The sequence below is a fragment of the Diplotaxodon limnothrissa genome, linkage group LG17 (assembly GCF_057381915.1).
Source record: "Diplotaxodon limnothrissa isolate DT_005_m linkage group LG17, D_limnothrissa_male_GT1.1, whole genome shotgun sequence".
NCBI lineage: Eukaryota > Metazoa > Chordata > Actinopteri > Cichliformes > Cichlidae > Diplotaxodon > Diplotaxodon limnothrissa.
Genome location: NC_140612.1, coordinates 16,876,565 through 16,883,955, shown reverse-complemented (window position 1 = coordinate 16,883,955; position 7,391 = coordinate 16,876,565).

The following is a 7,391-nucleotide window of genomic DNA, read 5'->3' as shown; positions in this document are numbered from 1 at the left end:
CAGAAGCACCGACACACTGAAATCTTTTAGGGTCAAGCTCCAGAACTAGCCACAAATCCTGCTGGAAAGAACCTAAAAATACTTAAAAATACTTGCAGAGATCTAATGGAGCCGTTAACTCAAAAGCCTGGTGTCAGGCATGTTCTTTAATAAATAAGAAACGAGCTGATATGTTACAGACCCCAGTCTTTACGTAAAGAAAACGCTGACATTTAGAGCGGTCTCGCAGCAGATTTTAAAACAGTGACACTGATTTGTGGGGTTTTTGGGCACAAATTTGAACCTTTTTGTTTTATCCATGTCCTTGAACACAGCTCGTGACTTGGGCGCTTTCATATGTACCGATTCATTTAGGTTTGTGCACTGAGGCCAGATTTAGGTATTAAAAACGAGTCAGTCATAACACTTCTTACATTAGTTAAAAAGCTGAGCTTACACTAAACCAACATTTAAATTTCCCCTTGTGGGACTAATAAAGGTATATCATATCATATCATTACTACAGTATTGCTGCAACATTGTAAAGACAAAGATGACACACGGACCAGACATAAAACACTGAACACTTTTTAAAGAAGAGTCATTTAAGAGTATTTTCTCATAGAATAAAGTCGGCTGATATGGTGAAGGAAAAATCTGCTCACTGTTAGGTATTTTAGTACCATGGGAGCATTTACTGGATATTGTTTTATAGTGACATTATGCAGGAAAACTCTGTCATTCAATAAGGCCCCTTTGTTTTAGTTATTTTTCTCTTTGACCCAAGAATTGATGTGTGAGAATCACAGGCTGGTACAAGGTTGAAATACCACAGAGATCACTCCCTCAGCTACATTAGTTTCTTAATCTTTTAGGAGACTCCTGTTGAGGCCAAATGGTTTGTTTCAGATTTCACTAATGTAAGAACTCTTTGTTTTGTGCCTTGAAAATATGTCGCTGAGATAATCACAATTGTAGCTGAACTGATACACTATACAAAGGATGCTTCTTCACCCAAGGGCAGGAAGACGCTCCCTTATCTTGGTCTGTACTGGTTTAAACTGATAATCTGCTGTCTCATGAATTTTACCCTCTATATAAACTGTTGTACTTGTGAATAAAGTTGAGTCAATTTGGGAAGACAATCTGAAGCAGTCTCTGTTTTCTTGTTCTCCCAAGCTGCTCCCGAGCTCGTACTAACACGCTGAATGGCATGCTTGAATATTGCTTGAGAATATATTTGACTGTGTTACAGACTAAGGGACATTCTCTGCTGATAGGTGAAGGTACATTCTCTGCTGATAGACGTCCACGCCTCGAAGGAAGTCGATCCACGGATTAGGCCCTGGAAACCGTTTCCTTCAATTTTGGTGTCAGAAGTGGGATCCTGACGAAGGTAGGCACTCGTCTTTTATTTTATAAGACTGTGTTATGCCTTTCTCAGTGATCCACATAGAAACGGGATACGCTGACGAGGCCTTCTTCAGTGGCCCACATAGTAACAAGTGGGATACGCTGAGGAGCCTTCTTTAGTGGCCCACATAGAAACACAGGAAGTTGCCTGTTGTTTTGTAAATTAAAGCAGAAAGGACACAGGAAGTTGCCTGCTGTCATAAACTAAGAAGTTGCTCACCAGCAGAAAGGACACAGGAAGTTGCCTGGGGTTATAAAACGAGAAGTTGCTCGTTAAAAAGTGAGAAGTTGCTCACTAAAAAGATAAAATTGCTAGCAAAAAAATCAAGTAACCTCAGGTGTGCCACAGCAAAATAAAAACTAACTTAAATCCTTCAAGCGTCTAAACCCCTCTGGAAATCACTGACCATGGGTCAGAATAATTCAAAGACCTTAAACGGGTCCGATAAAAAATCAAAATTAACTGTAAAACCAGATACCACCACTTGGGTGGGCCTGATTATAGATATATATTATGTCAACGAATCCCAGGTGTGACTGAATCTCAGCTTATTGAAGAAGTAGAGGAACTAGACCCTAAAAATGACCAAGCAGCCAACACCACCTCGTTTTTGTGGATAAACGATGACAAAATCACAGCCTTTTTTCAAAATCTAAAGAAATTTCTGCTCACAATGTCTAGAGATAAAATTGATTTAAATGCAGTAACCATGTGCAAGCAAAAGCCAGATGAATCCATTCTAGTTTTTATGAAACGTTTCACGCACTGCTGGACTAATGAGGCATGCATGCCTGAAGGAGGAAATGATCAGATTTTCATAACAACATTCTTAAACAATATTCATCCAGAATGTTCACAACTATTGAAGCTGACTGCCACTGATAATCTCTATGACATGAAGATAAAGAACTTTATCACACTTGTCAAAACAAAAGCTGGTGCAGATCTTTTCCCCAACAGCACGAAGGCTAAAAGTGTTAAGATGATGTTGAATTTTGATGTTGAAGGCTCAGAGGAAAGTGAAAAAATGATGTATGCAGGGGCCCCGTCCCCTCAACAAGCGCAGCAGGGAGATTTCAGAAGGAGAGATAGGAGTGGAGACGTATGTTTTTACTGTGGAAAAATAGGACACTGGAGGAGGGAATGCAAATCAGCAGCACGTATGTCTCAACCACAAAACACAGGACCAGCTCCTGCCACTAGGCGTCAGCAGAGCTCTTCCAGACAAGGTAACTGGCAACGCAGACAGGAATCACACCAAAATAATGGCCCCTTTGCACTTAGACAGCAACCTTATAATCCACATTTTAATCCCCACCCATATGATAATGAAAGACTGGACCGACAATAGGGAGGCCCAGGTGAAGATGAGGGACAGTGTGAAGCACTACACACGATGCTGCATTTGCAATTGTCCCGTAACACAGAAAGCTTGCCCACGTTAGATATAGAAATAGGTGAAAAGATTTATTCCTTTTTAGTTGACAGTGGAGCCACTAAAAGTTCACTGTCTGGAAAATTCTATAGCGGGCCTGTTTCCTCTGTGTGCATCAACACCATGGGAATAAACGGAACTCTAGTGCAATGCCCCAAAACTCATTCTCTAAAAACACGCTGGGGCCCAAAACCAGACGAAATTACATATCATCCATTCATAATTATTCCAAACTCGCCTGTGAATCTATTAGGCAGAGATTTAATGGCAAAAATGAACTTGTGTATTTCATTTAACACAAAGGGTGAAATGTTTGCTGACACTGATAACAGCTATGTTTTCTCTGCCCTATGCACCGACACCATGGAGAAGGAACAGCCTCTGTGTCAGCTGGACGCCTCAGCGGAGAATGAACTCAATATCCATCTGACTGGTACCCCACGTCACACACTGTGCCAAACACGTGTACAGACACCACTACCAGGTAACCCCATGCCTGGAAGCCACATATTTGTTTCTCTCACACTGTTCAACAACATGATAACTGCTCACACCAGTGAAGGCCAAACAGTGGTTTTGTCACATAACTCAGACATAGGCTATGATATTACTGCACCATGTCGACACATAGATCTAACCTACCCCATACACTGTACTATCTCTGCTGTCACATTGCCAGCTGAATATCAAAACATGACATTATGGTCAAGAGGTGAGAATGATGTAGGATTTATTGACTGTACACCTTATCATGCTCAGCTGAAAAACAACAAGCCGGTATATGTCAAGCAATATCCCATTTCCGCTGAAAAAGCCGCAGCCTTAGACATCATCATAGGAGATTTATTGACAGCTGGAGTAATAAAGCCCACAGTATCTCCATATAACACTCCTGTCAATCCTGTGCCAAAGCCTAACAAACCTGGCGTATGGCGTTTCACACAAGACTTAAGGCAAATTAATGCAGTCATCATGCCTCTGCCACCTCTGGTTCCAGATGTTCCCAGCATACTGACATCTATTCCAGCAACAGCCACACATTTTACTGTGGTGGATTTGTGCTCTGCCTTTTTCTCAGTGCCTGTGCATGAGGACACACAGCCGATATTTGCTTTTACATATAGAGATAAGCAGTACACATGGACTCGCTTACCCCAAGGCATGGTAGACAGCCCTGCGGCTTTCTCAATGGTGGTACGTGCTACCCTGGACGGCTTCATTCCTCCAGAGGGCTGTACCTTGATCCAGTACGTGGATGATCTCCTCCTCTGTGCTGAAAGTGAAAAACTATGTCAAACTGCCACACATATGCTACTCCAGCACCTCCAACAGACTGGCCACAAAGCATCAGCAAAGAAAATGCAGTACTGTCAGACTTCTGTTCAATATTTGGGATTTACACTGTCTCACGGACAACGTTCCATGACTACAGACAGGGTCAAAGCTGTGACCTCTGTCCCTAAGCCCACTACACAGAAGGAAATGCTGTCTTTCCTAGGCATGGTGAACTATTGCAGACAGTGGATACCAGACTGTTCTTTTCATGACCACATTCTGCGTGAATGCTGCAAAAAAGACAAGCTTCCTCGAATACTGTGGTCAACAGAAATGACTGCCTCTTTCAATGCATTACAGGGAGCGCTGACCTCTGCCCCTTGTTTGGGTCTGCCTGACTACCACTTACCGTTCCACCTGTACGTCACAGAGAACGGCACAACCTGTGCAGGTGTATTGGCCCAAGAGCATGGCTGTGGCTACCGTCCAGTAGCCTTCTACTCAAAGGTGCTGCCAGCAGTAGTTCAGGGGATGCCGGCCTGCCTGAGAGCAGTAGCGGCTTGCTCTATCATGATAAGGGACTGCGAGAAGCTCACACTCTCACATGACACTATTCTACACACCAATCACCAGGTCACGACCATTCTAGCAAACATAACTACACAACATATGACCGCACAACGTCGCTCAGGTTATGAAGCTACACTGACTTCAACAGCAAATCTCACTATAAAAGCAAGCAGCACACCCAATTCGCCAGCACACTTACTCATTCGTATGCTGTGTTCCTCTGACCGACAGGATGGTTCAGACAACTTATTTCTTTGTGGCTATTCGGTGGTGACATTGCCTGACATCATACTAGAGGCTCACTCATTACCATTTCACTCAGCACAAAAAGCAGAGCGCATGGCTTTAATACGCGCCTGTGAGTTACATGTGGATAAGCGGGTAACAATTTACACTGATAGCCGTTATGCATTCGGTGTGGTGCACGACTTTGGCACATTGTGGAGACAAAGAGGATTTAGATCTGCTGATGGAAAATCGATTGCTAATAATAGTGGGATATCCAATTTCAGGTTTTCCTTAACAAAGATGCTATTCAAAAATGATAAAAAGGGGCCCTTAACAGTAACCCTGATTGAAGCGGTGCGAGTAGAACTAAGTCCTTTAGATTGTTTATTCATATACACAGGACAAGTCTCTAGTAAGGATGTTAGCATGATTAATGATTCTACCCACCCCTGCAACCAAATGAAGCGCCCCGAAGACCGCACACTGAACCTCTTTCGCCCCCAACACAGGTGCGCCATCACCCAAATATCTTGATGACATGCATACACCGACCAAAACTTGAAAACATAAATTATGACACACAAAACTATACGTTCTTTTCTGACTCTCCAGGAGCACGCTGTAACGAAACATGGCTAGCAGCGAGTGTTGACAGGACACAATATAGACATATGTTTTCTTATATATATGCATATATAAGTACGCATTCAGATAACTCAACAATCCTGCATTCGCCCAACACACTAAACGACTCGTACTGGGGAGGCATATTAAAAGGCTTTACAGCTTCGCGCCTGACCAGACCAATCCCACATGCTTATTGGATGTGCAATAATACTCTTAGATTAGCCTTACCTGTTAATTGGACCGGTACCTGCGGTCTAGTAACTTTAGCTCAAGAACTACTGATACAACAAACCTCGGATCTGCCTGTATCCAGCAGACGGACACATAACGTTTACATAGATGCTATAGGAGTTCCACGCGGGATACCAAATGAATTAAAGGCACAAGGAGAAATATCAGCAGGGTTCGCCTCAATACTACCGTGGATACAGGTAAACAAAAATGTAGGCTGGATCAATTATGTTTATTACAATCAGCAAAGACACACCAATCTGACCAATACGGCCTTTAAAGCCCTAGGAGAACAGATGTCTGCTACCTCCTTAATGACCATGCAAAATAGAATGGCCTTAGATATGCTGTTAGCTGAGAAAGGAGGTGTTTGTGCTATGTTTGAAGATGTTTGTTGTACTTTTATTCCCAATAATACCGCCCCTGACGGTTCATTCACACAAGCTATGAATAAACTTGAAGCATTGCAGATAGAACTAAGAGCCAATACAGGTCACGGTCAGTGGCTAGACAAGTGGATGCAGGACACGTTTGGAAAATGGAAGGAACTAATTGTAGCCTTTGTAACAGTTGTAGCATGTATTATTTTGTTTTTGATGATTATTGCCTGTTGTGTGATACCCTGTGTACGCTCAATGATAACCCGTATAGCTACTAGTACAGCTACTTCAATGTATTTGCAATTAGCACAAATTGATCCTGAGGATGTGCCAGATGTTACCAATGATGTTCCTGATGTGTATATTGAACATTAGGCTGTGAACTATTACATTTTATGATTTGGTTTTTATATTATGTTATTACATTTGTGATTTTTCCTTTCTATTTGAGTTATTATTTTTAAAAATAATAAAAGAGGGGAACTGTTAGGTATTTTAGTACCATGGTAGCATTTACTGGATATTGTTTTATAGTGACATTATACAGGAAAACTCTGTCATTCAATAAGGCCCCTTTTGTTTTAGTTATTTTTCTCTTTGACCCAAGAATTGATGTGTGAGAATCACAGGCTGGTACAAGGTTGAAATACCACAGAGATCACTCCCTCAGCTACATTAGTTTCTTAATCTTTTAGACGCCTGTTGAAGGCCAAATGGTTTGTTTCAGATTTCACTAATGAAAGAACTCTTCGTTTTGTGCCTTGAAAATATGTCGCTGAGATAATCACAATTGTAGCTGAACTAATAAACTACACAAAGGATGCTTCTTCACCCAAGGGCAGGAAGACGCTCCCTTATCTTGGTCTGTACTGGTTTAAACTGATAATCTGCTGTCTCATGAATTTTACCCTCTATATAAACTGTTGTACTTGTGAATAAAGTTGAGTCAATTTGGGAAGACAATCTGAAGCAGTCTCTGTTTTCTTGTTCTCCCAAGCTGCTCCCGAGCTCGTACTAACACGCTGAATGGCATGCTTGAATATTGCTTGAGAATATATTTGACTGTGTTACAGACTAAGGGACATTCTCTGCTGATAGACGTCCACGCCTCGAAGGAAGTCGATCCACGGATTAGGCCTTGGAAACCGTTTCCTTCAGATACGTATGTCTGTTGTCAAGATATAATAGCTAACCAGTGGAGTTTGACAGTCTCATTAACGAACTTATTAATCATTGACCAACTGAGTGCACA